Source organism: Pteronotus mesoamericanus, unplaced genomic scaffold (assembly GCF_021234165.1).
Source record: "Pteronotus mesoamericanus isolate MK-2021 breed Mesoamerican mustached bat unplaced genomic scaffold, CSHL_Meso_final contig_33, whole genome shotgun sequence".
Taxonomy (NCBI): domain Eukaryota; kingdom Metazoa; phylum Chordata; class Mammalia; order Chiroptera; family Mormoopidae; genus Pteronotus; species Pteronotus mesoamericanus.
In genome coordinates, this window is record NW_026555135.1 from 1,101,500 (window position 1) to 1,123,602 (window position 22,103).

Genomic DNA, 22,103 nt, shown 5'->3' on the forward strand with positions numbered 1-22,103 from the left:
AAAGTGGGTTGCCCTGCCCTGGCAAATACCTATGGTTCTGCCCCTTACAATGTAACAGGTGCGCTGAGACAAAGAAATATGGTCCAAATGAAAGAACAGATCAAAACTCCAGAACAAGAACTAAACAACAAGGAGAGAGCCAACCTATTAGATGCAGAGTTCAAAACACTGGTAATCAGGATGCTCACAGAATTGATTGAGTACGGCTGCAAAATAAAGGAAGAAACATTCATCCTTTCATCTAATTATTCATCTAAAGGAAGAACTGAAGGTTATAAAAAGTGAAATAAAGAAAAAAAATATAGAGAACCAACAGTGAAGGGAAGGAAACTGGGACTCAAATAAATGATTTGGAACAAAAGAAAGAAATAAACATTCAACTGGAACAGAATGAAGAAAAAGAATTTTTAAAAAATGAGGAGATGCTTAGGAACCTCTGGGACAACTTTAAACATTCCAACATCTGAATCATAGGGGCGCTAGAAGGAGAAGGGGAAGAGCAAGAAATTGAAAACTTATTTGAAAAAATAATGAAGGAGAACTTCCTCAATCTGGCTAAGGAAACAGACTTCCAGAAGATTTAGGAAGCTCAGAGAGCCCCAAAGAAGTTGGACCCAAAGAGGAACACACCAAGACACATCATAGTTACATTATCTAAGATTAAAGATAAGGAAAGACTTAAAAGCAGCAAGAGAAAAGCAGAGAGTTATTGACAAATGAGTTCTATAAGACTCTCGGCTAATTTCTCAAGAGAGACCTTACAGGCAAGAAAGGGCTGGAAAAAGTATTCAAAGTCATGAAAGGCAAGGACCTACATCCAAGATTATTCTATCCAGCAAAGCTATCATTTAGAATGGAAGGGCAGATAAAGTGCTTCCCAGATAAGGTCAAGTTAAAGGAGTTCATCATCACCAAGCCCTTATTATATGAAATGTTAAAGAATAAGAAGAAGATCAAAAACTATGAACAGTAAAATGACAACAAACTCACAACTATCAACAACTGAACCTAAACACTCAAAAACAAAAACTAAGCAAACAACTAGAACAGGGACAGAATCACAGAAATGGAGATCCCATGGAGGGAGATCAGTGGGGAGGGGAAAGGGGGAGGATGGGGGAAAAGGTACAGGGAATAAGAAGCATAATTGGTAGGTACAAAATAGACAGGGAGAGGTTAAGAATAGTATTGGAAGTGGAGAAATTAAAGAACTTAATATGTACAACTCACGGACATGAAATAAAGAGGAGAATGCTGGAGGGAATGGGCTTTGGGTGAGGGGGAATAAAGGGAGAAAAAAGAATGGGACAACTGTAATAGCATAATCAATAAAATACACTTTACCAAAAAAAAAAAAAAGAAAAGAAAAAGAGGAAAATAAAAAATATACATACTCAGTTTCCAAAGCCCAGAGTAATAAAACACATTCTACAGTACTTAAACCACTAGATGGCACCATCAAGCACTTTATATATAGGCAGTGCAAATTCCTTAAGATTCTTTTCTGTGTACTTATGTAAATATTCCCACCTGGGAGAGCTTCCTGGTGTTAAGTCTGAATAAAAATTCTTGCCTTACAACATGTTGCCCATAAATTTGCTAAAAAAGAAGCATATAACTTCTGTTATGAAGCTTTTGCCTAAAAAATTCTCTTGGTAGACGGTCATAACCTTGTGCTTGTAGGAAACCACTATTTTATTTAAAGACAGCAAGTGGCAATACAGCCATCATCAGCTCCCGCCTCTAGAGCTTCTGATTCAGTAAGTGGGGGTGTCACCTATTAATCCGTATTTTCTCATAACTTGCTGCTGGTCTAGAGGCCATAATTTGAGAACCATTGGACTAAACAGTCATTTCAGCAGATTAGGTAGAGCGTTTGTGTAGACCTAGATCCTGCTGACTCCGTAGAAGCAAAGTGGCAGGAGGCAGAGAAACCTACTATTCTGAGCAGGTAGGCAGATCAGCCACTGTTTTCAACTGAAAATCATGTTCTACTTCATAATTATGGCGACAGCATGACACCGCGTGGGAAAGAACCTGTGTTCTGAAATAAGTTGGATGTGAGTTAGAATCTCAGAACTTTTACTTACTTCATCAAAAAGATGAAGCAAGTAAATGTCCTTATTTGTAATTAGGTCAAGTGGGAATACTACATACTCTACAGGACATTGTGAAGAGTAAGTAAGGTAATGGAAGTGGCACAATGTTAGTCTTCTTTCTTGCCCTGCTTAAAAATCCTTACTGGATTGGCCAAATATCAATACTGTTCAATCAGGCTGGGAAATGAATACATGGGGGACATTATACAACTCTTTTTAGGATAGCGTATGTTAGAAATTTTCCATGAAAATGAAAACCTGAATACCAGATTAGGAAAAAGAAAAGTGATGCCACAAAATTTTTTTATTTCTCCTGACGGAGGACAAGCTTATTGATTTCAGAGAGAGAGGGGAAGGAGGAGAGAAAAGGAGAGAAACACCAATGTGAAAGAGAAACAGCTATCAGTTGCTTCTCTTATGTGCCCGACCAGGAGCCTCTTGTTCGCACCCTCACTGGGCAACAAACTGCAACCTCAGCATGTGCCCTGGTTGGAAATCGAACCTGAGACCTTTTGGTTTACTGGGCAATGCTCCAATCAAGTCAGCCACACCAGCGAGGGCTCCACCGCAAGATTTTTTTTCAATAACTCCTTTATATTTGGAAAAGTCAAAATTCTCTATTTGGTATCTAAGTCCTTTGAAATCAAATCTCATAGTACCTCTCATTAGCACCATCTCTCATCGCCGCTGTCTGCACTGTACTCTACATCCCAACCACATCGAGCCACTCTGGACAATGACATTCACTTTCACGTTTCTTGTTAAGTTACTTTTGGCCTGGAATATCTTTCCTCCTCTTCTCTCCCACTCAAATAGTAATGATGATGATTAACATAGGCAACTAACATTTACTAAGGGCTTAGCATGTTCCAAACGCTTTGCCAAACTGACTCAGCCAGTTCCTCCATAGTGATTCCACAACCTTCTGAATAATGTATGGGTAGTATTGCAAGTCATGGATTGAGTCTTATGCAGGCACAGTGCCTGGCAGATAGCAGACGCTCAAAAATATTTACAGAATAAATGAATGCTTTCTGTTAGACTTAATATAACAATAAATATGCCATGAATTAGTTACCTCACAGGCAAGCTACACCTAATACACTTCAGTTAGGAGGAAATGTACTATTAGTCACCAAGTACCAGTAAAGGCTTCTCTTGGCTTCAGCAACCCAAGTAAGGCTTAATGAAACTTCATTAGGTAGGAGGTGGGCCAAGGGACTGGAAGCCTCTTCAACAGACAGATTAATTTTAAAATATTTCTTTTATCCTATTCAACACCTAGAATTCCTTGAGTCTTAATTATCATATTTGCAAGGTTGCAGTATTCATTAACCTGTACATGTGATAATTTTTCTGGAGGGTAAGAATAAGATAGTTAGAGGCCTTCTGGTCTACATGGATTATTGCTAGTACGCACAGAGTTAATGGAGGAGATTATTAATGCATAATTATCTTATGATAATTAAGAAAGTGCTGGATCAAAGCACAGGAAGTAGATGATTACCCTCTGATTGGCTCCAGCCCCCTCCCTCAAGTTAAATGCAATTGTTTGGACCCACTGTGGTGCCTAGAGATGAAGTTCAAAGCAATTCTGGGGAGTGCTATCTCAACATGGTTTTGTGATTAGAAGGCAAATTGCATACATATTTATATGGACTTTGACTAAAAAGTAAATAGAAAAGAGGTAGTCCCCCCAAGTACAATGAATACTGGGAATAAAAGAAGGAAGCTTGAAAAATGCTGTTTTACAAACTCTTGACCATGTTGTCACACAGAGCACTTATCGCTGCCCATCCCAGTCCTTAGGACGTCTCATCGGGATTACTGCAGCCTCTCCCGTGGCCCCTCCCACTAACCCATTTCCACACTGCAGCAGGAGCATGTTTCTAAATTATGTATCAAAATCGTTTATATACGTCTGATTTCCCCAACAGACTCTTAGTTCCTTGAGAACAGGCCACACTTGCTTCTTCCCTTTCTCCCAACATTTGCGGAAAAACCTGCAATGAATGATTACTGAAATGAACTGAACAGAGAACAGGAGCTACAAAAGCAGGCCCTCAACTGTATAAGGGGGAAGGCACCAAAGTGAATTAGAAAATCAGGCATTCATTTTATATTAAATGGGTTGGCTTCACTCTGGTGAACAAATATGTAATTATTCAGACTGACTTAGATTTTGACCAGGCACTATTTCCCTCCTCTGACTTTCTCACTGAAATATTAAACCGTCTCTTGGACTGAACCATTCTTTTCTCCAACTGCTCTTTTCTTGTCTGTTCTTCAGTGTGTAATGCCACTGTCCTCTAACCTGCCTACATCAGACACTAGGAGCTAAAGGTTTATTTTCCCCTCTGCCTTTCCTCTGACATCCAGTTAATTACTACATCTTGATTCTATTTCTTAACTATCGATAAGATCCAACCCCTCCTCCTAATCTCCACAGCGACTATCCTCCTGCCCCCGGTCTCATCTGGATGAGCGCAGACAGCTCCTGCTGCCCTGCGTCCAGCTATCCCTGTTGCCAACCATTTCTATACTGTGGCTAGGGAGATGTTCTAAATTGCGCATTTTGCCTGATGGCTCAACAATGTTCACTGGCTATTCATTGCAATTAAGATAAAGTATCAATAAAAAGAAATCTCCATGACTTCACAACCTGGACTTAACTCTTCGGTTTCTTCACTGATTGTTCCCATTTTCCTTCCCATTACACTTTCTCTAGATTGCACATCTTTTGGTTGCTCCGATATTACTTTTGCCTCTGAGTTTTCACATAGGCTTTTCCTCTTTCTTGACTAGTCTATCTTCTCCTTCTTGGTTAGCTCTCTTCCTTAGCTAACTCTTGTTGTTAAGACTTCACTTAATCATTATCTATTCTGGACATCCCTCTTTTCTTTTGGCTGCAGAGCCCCTAATCACAGCAGATAAGCCTGCACTGATGGTGCCTATCTGTCTCTCTCTCCTTTTGGTTTGTTAAGTTCCATACAGGGAGGGATCCTGTCTGTCCGTTTACTGTTGTGTCTTCTGTGCTGAGTGCAGGGTGTGACATACTTGTAGTGCTTAATAAATATGTTTTGTCTAACAAATAATATGTCAATGAGAATTCACATGATTAAAAAAGATGAACAAGCTCACACTCGAGACCCATGACTGAAAAGTAAGCCTACTGATGTTACGTAATATTGGTAAAATTTTATATAAGCTAAAGTAGAAGCTATTCTCACAAAACTTTGTCTAATGAAGTACTTTCAAATATTTTTAGTACTAGCTTCTTTTTACGTGGCATCCCAAGCCATAAAACATGTACAACTTTGCACGCTTTCTTCTTCTACCAACAGATCCTGCTCTCTTGACCACAGGGGTGAACTTGCAGGCCACACGGGTATGCAAGACAGAGGACTGGTACTGGGCAGAGTGGGAACTTGACCTAAATCAGGCCATCCCTGGGATGACAGATGAAAGATGAGTCCAGAATGGACTATTCTTCCCACCAAATGGCTATTCTTTCCATCAAGTAGAGAAAACATGTCTGCAGTTGGAGAGACTTAAACCAACTTACAAGGAAAAGCAGTGACAACATGTTGGGCAGAGTAAAGCTGGGACTGGCAGGCAGAGGACAGGGACTGGGAGTGTCTCTGGGTTGTGTGGTTCCTGGACAAGCACTACCTTGTGCTTTCTGTGGTTTGTTTACCTGAGCCAACAAACTCCCATTTTGCTCAAGCTACTTTGAGTTAAGTCTTTGTTATTTGCAATTAAGAGACTCCTTACTAAAGGTTTTGGATGATAACAGTAGCTTATATGAGCCCTACTATCTAAATTATTTCTTTTGGCTGCATTATAAGAAAAAACATTGATTCATATAGATAATTAACTGTAATGAATAATAACCCAACAGCTTATTACCAGTTTTCCTCAATGAAACAAATCTAAAAGCTTGAAGTAGACTATTTTTATTTCAAATTTGAACCATAAACACAACCTAAAAGCTACATGTAGTTTCTTTTAAATTTAAAGTAGAGTAAGAACTACTTAAAGCTTACAATAAATGATAAAATTGTCACAGCTATAACAGTTTGACAAGGATATGCATGGTGAAGATGCATCTGAACCCTGTCTAGCATTTATATGAGCAAAGCACAAGGATGTTCTCTAAGTATACTTGTTTATTCAATTTCAAATGAGCTGATGTGCACAAACTTCAATTCTTATAAAGCTCTGTGTGAAGAGCCATAAATTTTACTATCAATGATTCACTAGAATTCACATGTATGCTTAGAAATGTCAGGAAAAGCATTCTTTCAAGGTTTATACAAATATGAGTTAATCTAGCTATATGGGCTCCTTGGTGGTCTCCACAATGAAAAAATTTGGTACGTAACTCACCCAACTGTGCATTTAAAATAGAGTCAAACTTTTTTTTTTATTTGATGCAAATTGCTAGGTGAAGAAGTCTGTGGTATCTAGCTAAAGAAACCATCTGGCCTTTGATCAACAATATGCTTTAGTGGTCTAGCACTGTTTTTTAAAAAACTGTATGCAAATGCCTTTAAGCAGCTTCATTCTTTTCACTTACCTATAAACCATACATCCCCATATGTATTATCTATGTCATCTTTACTTATTTGCTCAACTTGATCTCTAAAATCAGTTGAGTTTGGAACCCAAACTCAATAGTAAATACTCAAAATAGTGGAAAAAAAGGGGGGGGGGGGGATATCTTAAAGACCAATTCAGAAACTTAGATTTCTAGGATGTTCCAACTAACAAAACATTTATTTTAACAGGAAAGTGTAAATTCCTTGGAACTTCTTTGACGAGGAAAATTATGACGAATTAGCAGTTAGAAGGAAGAAAAGGTGTCATCTTTCTGAGTATTTGATGCAATTTCCCCTTAAGGGAGAACTTTAAACAGTGGCGTCCTTATTTAGATCCTGGAAGGGCACGAAGTCTGCACTCACAGAGTTATGCTGAAACCTCTTGAGTTTTTCCTTAATGCAGCCTAGAAATGCAAACTTCTCTTTTTCTGAGAGCAATTGGAATTCTAAAATAGTCTGTGGTAAAAGTCAAGGATATAAATATGAAGATGATGATAAATATGAACTATCTTAATTAAATCATGAAATTCCACAGTCCTCCTTTGTTGATGGGGCAAACAATGGTCTCGCGGCATTTGTTTATCTTTCTGAGAAGACCCCAGGCTGTACTTAACCAGGATGCAAAGAGAAAGTAGATTTTTACCAATTCAAAGAGATCAAAGCAAGTAAGTATCTTAACACATGGCTTAATTTGTCAATTGACATAAAGTAAATTTAAAACACATCACCTAATTTTATACTTGGTCGTTTTATTTTAAAAGGACTGAGTTACTTCAGGTTCTAGGAAAGAAGATGCAAGAAAGTTTCTGACTGAATTATAAAGCCAGAAAAGGAAAACACAATACTGCTTTCCGACACAGTCTGCACTGTCCTCTTGAGTTATTTACTGCACGCATCATCTGAGTGTGTTACACCACATCGATATTTAGGTTGCAACACCAAAGCACATGGTCCAATAGAAAGCCCTGAACCATCTACTCTTGCATGCAAACACCAGCTCTACCACTTACTAGCAATTTCAGTCTGGGAAAACGCTGAACCTTCTTGAACTTTAAATTCCTGATCTGATGTCAAAAGAGCATGGAACTTGTAAAAAGATAGTTATTGAAATAATAAAGCTAAACCATTTCTATTTTCTACCCAAGGATTTTATCTGTTTTCCTTTTAGAACGTTAAATGAGTATGGTACTTATAAAAAGGTGGTTATTGGAATAATAAAGTTAAACCATTTCTATGTTTTACCCAAGAATTTCATCTATTTTCCTTACGGTAAGGGACTTCGGTGACAGATTTGGGTTTTGAGTCTTGATTCTATTATGTATTTACGTAGTCTAACCTCTCTAAGTCTGTTTTTTCATCTACAAAATACAGAAATAATAATAGCACCTCCTCATGAAATTTGTAAAATATTTTCTAGTGTATCATTTTAATTCCCTTGTTGTTTCTTTTACTATATTTCTTGGAGTTACTGTGCAATGGTTGCCTGGGGATTACAATTAAGATCTTAATTTAAAGCAGATTGGTTTGGATTAATGCAAACTTAATTTCGACAGTATATAAAAACTCTGCTTCTGCATAGCTCTATTCTCTCCACCTTAAGTGATACTACTGTCATACAAATACATCTTTATACATTATAAGCCAATCAACAACATTTTAAAATTAATTTTGTGCATTAATCTTTTTAAATCAGACCGAATTATCTACTCCTTTCTCAGACTGGATAATCTCGGTTGTCCAGTCTTTTAAGTTCACAGATTCTTTCTTTGGCCAGTTCACTGCTGAACTCTTCTGGTGTATCCTTATTTCTGTTATTGTACTTTTCAACTCCAGAATTTCTATTTGGTTCCTTTTTTCTAATTCCTATCTCTTTGTTGACATTCTCTCTTTGGTGAGACATTTTTCTCATACTTTCATTTAGTTCTTTGGACATGGTTTCCCTTAGCCCTTTGACATTTTAGGTGACTTAAAATCTTTGTCTAGTAGTCCAATGCAGGGGCTTCCTTGGGGTCAGTTTCTACTAACTCCTTTTATTCCTGCTGTATGGACTAAATTTTCCTGTTTCTTTGGATGTCTACTTTTTTGTTAAGAACTGGACATTTAAAATAATAAAATGTGGCAGTTCTAGAAATCAGATTCCTTTCTTTCCCCAGGAATTGTTGTTGCTGCTGTTTATTTAGTGACCATGTTTTATCTCTGTTTCAGGAAATTTCAGAATTTTGCAAGGAGCTTCACAGACTCCATAAATAGTTGAATTTTAATATGCACTGTTTTGACTACTTTTTAAACATACATAAATTTATTTTAGTTCCTCAACCATTCATTATTTTCCATCTCACTCTATTGCTAAAAGTTAATTTTCATTTATAACAATTTATAATCTGCTAGAATTAACATAATTAATAAACTCTAGTAAAGTTAAGTAAAGTTGGGTGATGAAGGTGACTGACTTGCCCAGATGAATTTAAAGCAGTATATTCCGAGAATCTCAGACCGGCTTGTGTATACAGCTTTAGGAATCTCTTTTGCTTCCTGTTCCAATCTCTGTAGCAGAAAATCTCTTTTGTTCCTCACATATACACTGTATAAGCAAAAATAATTAGAGTAGTTTTCCTTAAAGGGGAAGCTGAAGATGTAATCACATAGTCTTGGCAGTCTATGAATTCTCTGGGGGTACTTAATTGTTTTGTTTTTATTTTAATATATAATTTTAAAATAGTGTAATTTAACCCAGGATTATATGGACCATCACCTTTTACTGGAGTATTGCCACGGGATTTCTATGCCTATGCTTGTGCTTATAATCAATGTACCAAATAGTGTTACTCCAATGATCCTAGTTAATGAGAATAGGTCTTAAACTTAAAATGATCTTGCACCTAAAATGCAAATGACATAGTTGCAACACGTGGAGATCAAATGACAGTAGTGAATGCTAGACTAACAAAGTGAAAAGGGTGGTTAAAGAAGAGTCACAGGTATATGTTAACAGAGTCATTGGCAAGTCTAAACAGTCTAGAGACAATATCATAATTCGCATTTCAAGTAGCAATTTAGGATCAACTAATCATTATCAACTATTATATTTAATTCATTTTGTCAATTTGAATTGTATTGATTTTATAGATTTGTTTGTATTTAAATGATGATTCTGTTTTCGTTGGATAAAACCTTTAAACATAAGTTATTACCCGGTCTTGTTTGTGCATACTTAAATTACATTTTAATCAAAATAATCTAAGAGCCTATAGTAATTTTTGCCCATGAAAAAGAGGGCCCTAGATTCCTAAGGTAAAGTTTCACCACTCTCCCAGTTTTTTACTCTATCACAGGACTGTTTAGAAGGATGTGCCTGCTGCTTAAACAGCACATTTCTGTTTACCAACCGTACCATCCCAATAGCAAAGAGGGGCTCTTTCTTAGCTGCGGTCCCTGATGACCAATAGGTAATGATATTATGATCATAGGCTGGAAGCAGAAGAATTGGAGGGCCGAAAGGCCCAGTGGAGAACTGCAAAGGCTTCTGGGAGAAACTGTAACATAAGTTCAGATCTTTAGATATATAAACCCTAAAAACACACATATCAGACAATAAATAGGATTGCTGCACACAGAAGAATTTTGGCATTCCAGTTGAGACCTAGAATTCCCTTATCTCCATCTTTTGTTGTGATTTATTTTTGTAGTTACTTATTTTCTTGAAGATTTATTTATTTATTTTTTAGAGAAGCAGGGAGAGAGGGAAAAAGAAAGAGAAATACTATGTGAGAGACTCATCGATTGGTTGCCCCTCAGAAGTGCCATAACTGGGGATTGAACCTGCAGCCCAGGCATGTGCCCTGGCCAGAAAAGAACTAGTGACCTTTCATTTTGCGGAATGATGCCCATCCAACTGAGCCACACCAGCCAGGGCTGTAGTTATCTATTTTTTAAAAAGTATATTTTATTGATTATGCTATTACAGTTGTCTCAATTTGTCCCCCTTTGCTCCCCTTTTCCCAGTACCCCACTGCAGTTACCTGTTTTTATTTGCTAAACTATCTCTAACAACTTAAAAGTGGAAATGCCATTCAGTATCTTGCAGTTAACACATTTTAAAACTAACAGTGAAAGAACTAAAGAGAGAAACATCAAAGGAGAGTAACAAAAAGCGTAAGACTATTTTTTGTCTTGAAAAATAGGGAAATGGCTGCCCTGGCCAAGTGGCTCAGAGGTTGCGGGTTTGATCCCCAGTTGGGGTACATGCAGGAGGCAACAGATTGACATTTCTCTCTCATGTCAATGTTCAAAAAACAAAACAAAAAACAAAAAAAATATCCTCAGGTGAAGATTAAAAAAAAGAAAATGGGGAAATGGCTTTAGTTACCGTTTACTAGGTGTATATTAGAAATCATGTTCTGCTATTCACAGTATGAACTGATGCTCTCATCATACCTATAACTCATCATCAAAAAAATATCAACAAAAACTCTGACCTATAAAGCAGCTAAATTTTCCCAAAGTCACACAATTTAATAAGTTAACATTTTTTCCTTATTTAAATGGCACATTTTGTGTGCACTTTTGACATTAAAGTATTGAAGTACCAGAAGGTATTTAGCACGAAGAATGTAAAGCTTTAGTATTATTTCAGAAAGTAATATCCCTGAGGTTGGCAATATAAAAGTTCTTTACACTGAAGTTTTAGTGGAGTTAATACACATTTCTTGGACATATGGGACCGTGAATGGAAAGAAAATAGTCTGCTGCCCTTAGATGTTTCCATTGCCCTCTTCCGAACTATAACTGGTGGTTGCACTGAACATGGTCTGATACTTTACAGCCCCAAGACAGCCTCTGACAGGAACAATCTTAGACATATGGGATACTCACATGTGACAGCTAAATTTCTTTGCACCTAACTTTTTTATGTGATTTGGAATACTGTGACAAAGTAAACCTGTGGTAAATATAATAATATATTATTCAATAGTTCAATAAAATATTTCTTGAGCACCAACTCTGTGCCAAGAACTAGGCTATGGGTAGAGTCTGTGTTTCTATATGTGTTTTTGAGTTCTTAACCATGAAGAATGTGGCCAAATATTGGAGACAAGCTGTGCTATGAGGGCTTTAATTACACAGGGTGCTATAAGAGAGGCACCTAGACAAACATGGAGGTCTAAGGCAGATTTTCTGGAGGGAGTGATGCCTTGAAAGTGCATTAGAAAGTCTTTAAGAATTACATTAGTCACAATTTTTATTAAGAGAATGGTTCAGCTCTTAACTACTCATATCAGTATGTACCAAAGCTTGCCTAAGTCTTATTTATCATTTTGATTATTTTTATTTCCCTAATAAATCAATTTGTAGGGTTTTAAATAGTCTTTGAGTTGTACTTTAAAGCAGACTTAAAATTATAGTTTCTAGAGAACATAGTAACGGCAAGAGCTGAAGAAATTTTGTTTTTTACACTTAATAAAAATGGCCTCTGAGCTAAACATGTAAAGCAGGATGTTTTCAACTTTCAATACAGTAACTAAATTGTACATTATTTAGCATAGTTATTCAGAATATCAAAGCTTTCAAGTACAGGGTCTGTGAAGAAAGAATTTGGCTTTCCTTATTCTAAACACTCACATATCCATACTGAAGTCAATTCCAGCAATCTCTGCTGTGCTCAGCAGTATCTGAATCACAGGAAAAACATTAGCTGAGGACATTCAGGAGGGAAGAAAGGAAGGAAGGTCAAGAAAGACAGGACTCATTTCTCGGCAGCAATGACAATAATTCCCCTTTTAAAAAAGTGAAAACTAAACATTTTCCCCCTACTTAGGAAGATTGTAGTTGTAATAGATCATACCTTAGATACCTTTCTAAATAGGTAATGAATTCAGCACTGTCAGACAAAAATTATATTTCTACTTTCTTATTCTAAAGGTTAATTGTACCCTAATTTATAACTTAGTTTTCTTTAAGGAGTTATAGGGGTTTATTCAGATTTTAAAAAGCTGCCTGTTTGGTAAAAACATCCCAGTTTCTGTTAGATTTTTATCTTTTAAAGAAAACTTCCTGGCTTGTAGGAAACCTATGAGGTGGTGGGTGACTCCTCCTGTAGGAAGTAGTCAAGTCCCAGGAAGCTTCTCCAACATCTGTGGCTTCCTTGCTCAGTCTCCTGGCAAGAGCCCCTAGTGTGTTGTGTGACAGCCCTACGGCCTCTGTGCAGGAAGTGCAAACAAAGCCAAATCGAAAAGGCATTTAAGCCTAACACACATGATTCTTAGCTCTAATTTCATAGAAGCAGGACAAATAAATCTTAGCCCTAAGTGGGAATCAGCTTTGTTATCATCCTTAGCCTTTTAAACTCATTACTACCAAGATCCTTAAGACTGAAAGTCTCACAACAATATTTAAACGGAATGAGGCTTTGTCTGTATGTGCTCGCATTCTATGCTTATTGCAAATGATCCCACTTTCGATACTGAAAGGCCTTTTATAAAACATGGTAGAATTTCAGTTGATGTAAACAGGTTTAATCAGATACATGCATGTCTCCAAAATGCAGTTTCTAAATATGATTTTGCTATTAAAGAAAATAATATATGTAATGAGGTTAGTACAATGTGTGGCAAGTAATAAATAGATAATGAATGAATGAGGCTATTTTTCTATTTTTATTCCCCCCCGTAGGGAGCCAGAGGCCATATGGATCTTGTTCGCTATTGTGTCTTCAATAAATGGCACAGAAGGCACCCAGTAAATACCTGTTAAATTATGAATGCATGAATGGCCTGAAATAAAAATGTTTGCCAACAGTACTGTATCCTCCATGTCTAAAATAGTAACTAAGAGGATATGCCATATTTTGCCCTGTATAATGCGCGCCCATGTTCTTGTGCGCATTATACACAGGATTATTATACCCGTTATTACACCCATGGTATGTAATCACTATATCCATGTGTAATGTGCATCCTTATTTTTCCCTCAAAAATTTGGGCAAAAACATGTTCATTATACATGACGAAATACAGGTAAGGTACTTAGTAAATTACATTGGATGTCAGTTTAGTTGGTATAAAATACAGGCTCCAGCTATCATTACTATCTTCAGCATTAACTGCCTTATTCTTTTAATAATCCATACTGTTCTTCAACTTGTAAAGAACATCTTGTAACTGGTCAGAAGAGTTGTATAAATAGCACAAAATGAACATGTTCAACTTATTAATAAGCAAAATATTAAAAAATTATTACACATTCATCCAAATTATTGTCCGTATTTATTTAATTATAAAACACATTTTTCATAAAGGTTCCAGAAAATAGGTACTTTCATACACTGCTTTTAGGAGTATAAATTGATATAACCTTTCTAGAAGGTATTGAATCTACATGGATGGTATTAAGTAATCTTTGCTTTTTTCAGTCGGGGCAGAGAGGACCCGTGGCAAGGTGTCTGGAGGACAAACAGGTGAGATTACAGCTGGCAGTACTACATTTGTGTGCAGATAAACTGGGAGGAACAACTGGGAGGAAAGACAGACCACACAACCCAGGGTTCCAGTATGGGAAAAGAAAGCCTCAAAACCTCTGGCTGTAAAAACCTGTGGTGGCTGGGGCAGTGGGAGAAATGCCCAGCCTCACGGGAGTGTTTGTTGGAGACATCCATGGGGTCCCAAAATGTACACAAACCCACCCACCCGGGAATCACCACCAGAAGGGCCCAATTTGTTTGTGGACAGCAGGGGAAGTGACTGAAAGCCTGTCAAGAGCAGAGTGGAAAGCTCCCTCTTGGACCCCACCCCCACATACAGTGCCACAATGCAGCGATGTGAGTTGCCCCACCCTAGTGAATACCTAAGGCTCCTACTCTTACAATGTATCAGGTCTGCCAAGACAAATAAATATGGCCCAAATGAAAGAACAGATCAAAACTCCCCCCAAAAAACTAAACAATAAGGAGATAGCCAAACTATCAGATGCACAGTTCAAAACACTGGTAATCAGGATGCTCACAGAAATCATTGAATATGGTCACAAAATAGGGGAAAAAGTGAAGGCTATGCAAAGTGAAATAAAGAAAAATATACAAGGGAACCAAGAGTGAAGGGAAGGAAACTGGGACTCAAATCAATGATTTGGAGCAGAAGGAAGAGATAAACATTCAACCAGAACAGAATGAAGACACATGAATTCAAAAAAGGAGGACATGCTTAGGAAACTCTGGGACAACTTTAAATGTTCCAACATCCAAATCACAGGGGTGCCAGAAGGAGAAGAGGAGAGCAAGAAATTGAAAACTAATTTGAAAAAAAATGAAGGAAAGCTTCCCCAATCTGGCCAAGGAAATAGACTTCTAGGAGATCCAGGAAGCTCAGAGGGTCTCAAAGAAGTTGGACCCAAAGAGGAACACACCAAGACACATCATAATTACATTATCTAAGATTAAAGATAAGGAAAGACTCTTAAAAACAGCAAGAGAAAAGGAGACAGTTACCTACACAGAAGTTCCCATAAGACTATCAGCTGATTTCTCAAAAGAAACCTCATAGGCAGGAAGGGGCGGGAAAGTGGTATTCAAAGTCATGAAAGGCAAGTACCTACATTCAAGACTACTCTATCCAGCAAAGCTATCATTTAGAATGGAAGGGCAGATAAAGTGCTTCCCAGATAAGGTCAAGTTAAAGGAGTTCATCATCATCAAGCCCATTGTCACCAAGCCCTTATTACATGAAATGTTAAAGGGACTTACCTAAGAAAAAGAAGATCAAAACTATGAACAATAAGATACCAACAAACTCACATCTATCAACAACTGAACCTAAAAAAGTCCCCCCAAATGAAAACAAACTAAGCAAACAACTAGAACACGTACAGAATCACAGAAATGGAGATCACATGGAGGGTTATCAGTGGGGAGGGGGAAGGGGGAGCATTGGGGAAAACGTACAGGGAATAAGAAGCATAACTGGTAGGTACAAAATAGGCAGGGGAGGTTAAGAATATAGGAAATGGAGAAGCCAAAGAACTTATATGCATGACCCATGGATATGAACAAAGGGCGGGGGATGCTGGGTGAAAGGGGGGATACAGGGCAGAAGGGAATGAAGGGAAGAAAAATGGGGCAACTGTAATAGCATAATCAATCAAATATACTTTAAAAAAATCTTTGTTTTTGACTGGGGATGCATATTTTAAGAGGTATCGTAAGAAAGTTATCAAAGAGGTATATAAATATTTGTATAAAAGAATCTTTACTACAGATTTATAAAAGCAGAAAAAAGGGACAAGAAAATGACTGGCATATTAATATAATCAAATACTATGTGATCGTTAAAGCAAATTTTTAAGCAATATTTAAAGGCAGGAATAGTTCACAGTGTAGTTTTGTGAAAAATAAAGTTATGTAAACAAAATAATATCCATTTTGAAGTATGTTTATGACAGTAAGAATGGTTTGCTGCTGCATATGAAGTTAGTTATTTTATCTTTGGGTTTCCTCTGCATGTTGGAAGTTTTCTTTTGGTACTTTGGTGATCAAAAAACCGTACATCTTTTTTAAAATTAGAGAAAAATGGTACTGGTTCTACTACGAACACACTGAAGAATGCCATGCCATGTGCTATGTTATTCATTTTATTTTATTTTTGTTATAACCATCCTAGTGGGTGTGAAGTAGTATCTCACTGTGGTTTTTGTTAGTATTTCCCTAATGACTAATGATGGTGAGCATAATTTCATGTGCTTACTGACCATTTTTATTATTTCTGGAGAAATGTCCATTCAAGTCCTAAGAGTTCATTATTCTGGGTAATAAATTTTATCAGATATATGATTTACAAATATTTTCTCCAATGATATGGGTTGTCTTTTCATTTTCCTTGCAGAGTTCTTTGATGTTCAAGTTTTAATTTTGATATTTTTCTTTTTGCTGCTTGTGCTTTTGGTGTTCCATCTAAGAATCCATTGCCACATCCAAGGTCATGAATATCTGTCCCCAAGTTTTCTTCTAAGAGTTTTATAGTTTTATCTCTTACATTTAGTTTTTGATTCATTTTTGAGCTGATTTTTATATATTGTGAGAGCTAAGGATCCAACTTCTTGCTGCATGTGTATATGCAGTTGTCCTAGTACCATTTGTTGAAAAGACTATCATACCCCTTCCTTGTAGAAAATCAATTCATCATATATATGCAAGCTTATTTCTGGACTCTTCAGTTCTATTCCACTGACCTGGATGTTTTTCTTTATGTCAGTACCACACTGTTTTGGATTACTGTGGCTTTACAGTAAATTTTGAAATCAGGAAGTGTGAGTCTTACAACTTTATTCTTCTTTTTCAAGATCGTTTTGACCATTCAAGGGCTTACACTACCACAAATTTTCAGGATCAGCTTCTCCATTTCTGCATAAAATGCAGTTGGAAATTTGAGAGAGATAGCATTAAATCTGTAGACCAATTTGTGAAGTACTGTCATCTTAATAATATTGCCTTCCAAACTCATGAATATGTGATGTCTTTCCATTTATTTAGATTTTCTTTAATTCCTTTCAACAATGTTGTATAGTTTTCAGTGTACAAATCTTATATCTCCTAGGTTATACTCCTTCTTAAGTGTTTTCATCTTTTTGATGCTACTGTAAATGGAATTTTCTTAATTTTATTTTAGATTGTTCATTGCTAGTAAACACACCTGATTTTTGTGTTGATCTGATATCCTGCAAATTGTTGGGTTCATAGTATTTCTGTGGATTCTTTAAGGTTCTCTGTTTATAAGATCATGCTATCAAAAATACAGATAGTTTTACTTCTTCCTTTCCAATCTGAATGCCTTTTATTTCTTTTTCTTGCCTAACTGTCCTGGATAGAACTTCTAGTATAATGTTGAAAGAGGTGGAGAGTGGACATACTTGTATTATTCCTGACTTGAAGGTGAAAACTTTCAGTTTTTCACCATTATGTGTATTAACTATGGGTTTTTCATAGATGTCTTTTAACAGGTTGAGGAAGTTCCTTCTATTCCTAGTTTGGTGAGTGTTTCTTTTTTAAATCAACACAGGGTGTTAGATTTCATCAAATACATTTTCTGCATCATTTGAGAAGATAGTGTTTTTTTATTTCTTCATTCTACCAATGTGGCATATTATATTGTATTGATTTTCTTTTTTTTTTTTTTCTTTTTTTTCTTTTCTTTTTTTTTCTTGGTGTCTGTAACCAAATTTATCCCTGAGGCCCAGCAGAGGCGATCAGGGCCCATGAGTCACAGTGTTTCTATGGCAGCCTTCTGGGCCAGTGCCTACCATGGGTGGGGCAGGCACTGAATTTGACATGGCTGCTATATTGTATTGATTTTCATATGCAGAACCACCACAAATTCCTGGGATTAAATCCCACTTGCTCATGGTGTAAAATCCTGTTAATATGCTACTGGATTAAAATTGCTATTAATTTGTTGAGGATTTATATACAGAAGGAATACTGGTCTGTAGTTTTCTTTTGATGCTTTTGTCTGGCTTTGGTATCAGGATAACGCTCCCCTCACAAAGTGAACTTGGAAACATTCCTTCCTATTTTTTTTTAATGGAAGAATTTGAGAAGGATTGGTGTTAGTTTTTCAGTTATGTGGGAGAATTCACCTATGAAGCCATATGGTCCTGCACTTCTTTATGATGGAAGTTTTTTGATTACTGACTCAATCTCTTATTAGTGGACTATTCAGATGTTCTATTTCTTCTTTGGTCAGTTTTGAGGTTATATTTTTAGTAACTTGTCCACTTTGTCTAGGTTATTCACTTTGTTGATATACTATTTCTAGTATTCTCTTACAATCTTTTTGATTTCTGTAAGGTTGGTAGTATTGCACTTTCATTTCTGATTTAGGTAATTTAATTCTTCTCTTTTTTTCTCTTGGTCAGTGCAGTAGATTGAATGGTGACTCCTAAAAGGATATGTTCATGTCTTAACCTCTGAAACCTGTGAATGTGACCTTATTAGGAAAAGGGCCTTTGAAGACATAATTAATACACTTGAGATCATCTTGGGTTGCTTGAATGGGCCCTAAATCCAATGGACTGTCTTTTATAAGAGTCAGAAGAGAAAGATATACAGACACAGGGGAAAAGGTGATGTGAAAAGAGGAGTGGAAACTGCTATAATTTCAGTCTATAAGTCCAGAAGCCATTAAGGATTCCCATACTTTTTAAATCAAATACCATATGATTTCACTCATACCTGGAATCTAATGAACAAACTGAACTAACAAGCAAAATAGAGACAGACTGATAGATAGAGAGCAGACTGACAGCTCTGGTTGTGGTTAGCGGGTAGAGGACTGAACTCTCTATTAAACAGAGTTCAATACAGCAGATGGACATGGACAATAGTGTGGTGATTGTGGAAGGGGGATAAAAGGTAATGGAAAAAATTCAATAAAAATAAATTTTAAAAAATGAATTACACATATGATATCACTTGGATATCATAAATTATCTGTTGTCAAATATTTAAATTATTTCAAACTATTGAAAGTTTTATTTTTAAACATTGTAGTTGCTTTTAATTTTTCATCCCACTGTAATCATCATGCAGTAAGACAAATATTTTCATAAATACCTATTCATATACTTAAAATAAATTCCTAGAATATAATTACTGAGGTAGAGCATGGCTCCTTTAAAGACATTTGACATATATAAACAATAGGCTCTCCAAAATAACAGTATCAATCTATACTCTCAACAACAGAATATGAATGTATTAAACATTTTTAACTTAGTATTTTGATGGACCCAATTGATATAACTTTGTTATAATTTCCACTTAATTGATTATGGGTAAAATAAAAGATTTTCACAGTCACTACTTTTTGTTTTTTATTGAGGTATAAGTACCATAAAATTCACCATTTTAATGTTGTACAGCCATCACCTGAAAAAGAAAACCTTATATCCAGTAAGTAGTTTCACCCTCCCCTGAGAAATTAGCAACCACTAATCTAATCTCTGTCTCTATGGATTTGCCTACTCTGGACATTTTATATCACTGGAATCATACAATACATGATCTTTTGCATCTGGCTTATTTCACTTAATGTGTTTTCAAGGTTTATCCATTTTGTAACATGTGTCAGCATTTCATTCCTTTTTATGGCCAAATAACATTCTGTTGCATAGATATGCCACATCTTGAAATTCATCTTTTTTTTTTTTTTACTATTATGAATAATGCTGCTATGAACATTTGTATACAATTTTTGTTTGAAAACCTACTTCCAATATTCTTGGGTGTTTACCTAAAAGTGACAGGAAATTATAGGGTCATATACAATCTGTTACAATTTGAGAAAATGACAAACTGTCTTCCACAGTGTCTGCACTGTTTTACATTCCCACCCAATTTTTCCAGTCAGAAATGAAGGATATCCTAATTGAAATAAAGAACAATTTACAGGGAAACAAGAGTAGAGCAGATAAAGTTGAGAATCAAATCAGCAATTTTGAATATAAGAAAGCAAAAAACAACTAATCAGAACAGCAAGAAGAAAAACGAAGCCAAAAACAAAACAAAACAAAACAAAACAAAACAAACAAAAAAAAACAATGAAGATAGAGCAAGGATCCTCTAGGACAACTCCAAGCACACCAACATTTGCATCATGGGAGTGCCAAAAGGAGAAGAAACCAAGCAAGAAATTGAAAACCTATTTGAAAAAATAATGACAGAAAACCTCCCTAACTTGGTGAAGGAAATAGACATACAAGTACAGGAAGCACAGAGAGTTCCAAACAAGATGAACCCAAAGAGGCCCACACCAAGATACATCATGACAAAAATGCCAAAGGTTAAGGACAAACAGAGAATCTGAAAAGCAGCCAGAGAAAAGCAGTTAGTTAACTACATAGGAGTTCCCCATAAGGCTGTCAGCTGATTTTTCAAAAGAGACTTTTTAGGCCAGAAGGGATTTGCAAGAAGATTCAAAGTGATGAAAAACAAGGACCTACCACCAAGATTACTCTACCTAGCAAAGCTATCACTTAGAATCAAACGACAGATGAAGAGCTTTCCAGATAAGAAAAAGCTAAAGAATTTCATCACCACCAAACCATTATTCTATGAAATGTTAAAGGGACTTACTTAAGAAAAAGAAGATCAATATATAAACAATAAAATGGCAATAAATAGAAAAAAGCTAATTCAAATCCTTTGTGCATTTAAATAATTAGGTTTATTGTCTTTTTATTTTTGGGCTATAGTACTTCCTTATATATTCTGGATTTTAGACCCTTATCAGATATATAATTTGCAAATATTTCCTCTCATTTTATGGGTTATCTGTTCTCTTTCTCCATAAATTCCTTTGATACATGCAAGTTTTTAATTCTGATGTGGTCTAATCTGCCTGTTTATTTGGTTGCTTCTGCCTTTGGGCGATGTCTAAGAAACTGCTGCCTCATCCATGTCCATGCAGACTTACACCTCTTTTTCCTCCTAAGAGTTTTATAGTTTCAGCTCTTACATTTAGGTCTTTGATTCATTTTGAATTAATTTTTATATATGGTATGAGGTAGAGGTCCAACCTCACTCTTTCGCATATGGGTATTCAGTTGTCCCAGCACCATTTGCGGAAAGACCATTCTTTCCTTTATTGTCTGGTCTTGCCACCCTTGTCAAAACTCAAATGACCATAGACACTTAGGCTGTTTCCATATCTTGCCTATTGTGAATAATGCTGCAATGTATATGGGGGTGCAGATATCTCTTTGAGATCTTGTTTTCTTTCTTTCTTTTTCTTTTTTTGGATATATACCTAGAAGTGGGATGGCTGTATCATATGGTATGTCTAATTTGGAAAGGAACTTCCATACTGTTTTCCACAGTGGCTATACCAATTTACATTCTCATCAACAGTGCACAATGGTTCCCTGTTCTTCACATCTTCATCAACACCTATCTCTTACCTTTTTGATGAGAACCATTCTAACAAGTATAAGGTGAATATCTCATTGTGGTTTTCATTTACATTTCCCTGATGATTAGTGATGTTGGGCACCTTTTCATGTAATTGTTGCCCATCTAAATGTCTTTTTGGAAAGATGTCTATTCAGTTCCTTTGCCCATTTTTCAATTGGGTTATTTTATTTTATTTTACTTTTATTTTATTTGCTATTGAATTATATGAGTTCTATGTATATTTTGAATATTAAGTCCTCATCAGGTACATAATTTGCAAATATTTTCTCCCATTCCACAGATTGCTTTTTCATTTTGTTGAGTGTTTCTTTTGCTGCGCATAAGTTTTTTAGTTTGATGTAGTCCCACTATTTGTTTTTGCTTTTGTTGCTTGTGCTTTTGGTACAACATTAAGAAAAATGCCAAGACCAATGCCGGAAGCTTTTCTCCTAGGAGTTTTATGGTTTCAGG

The 22,103-nt window shown here is 36.2% G+C and overlaps 1 protein-coding gene and 1 non-coding gene across 3 annotated transcripts in view; both read right to left on the reverse strand.

Annotated features, from left to right (window-relative positions):
• Positions 1 to 22,103, reverse strand: part of FCHSD2 (FCH and double SH3 domains 2) — a 214,936-nt gene that overhangs the window by 61,097 nt on the left and 131,736 nt on the right. The window lies entirely within an intron of this gene.
• Positions 17,886 to 18,020, reverse strand: LOC129072844 (small nucleolar RNA SNORA5). Its single transcript, XR_008529390.1, has one exon. It is a non-coding gene; the product is annotated as a small nucleolar RNA SNORA5 (small nucleolar RNA).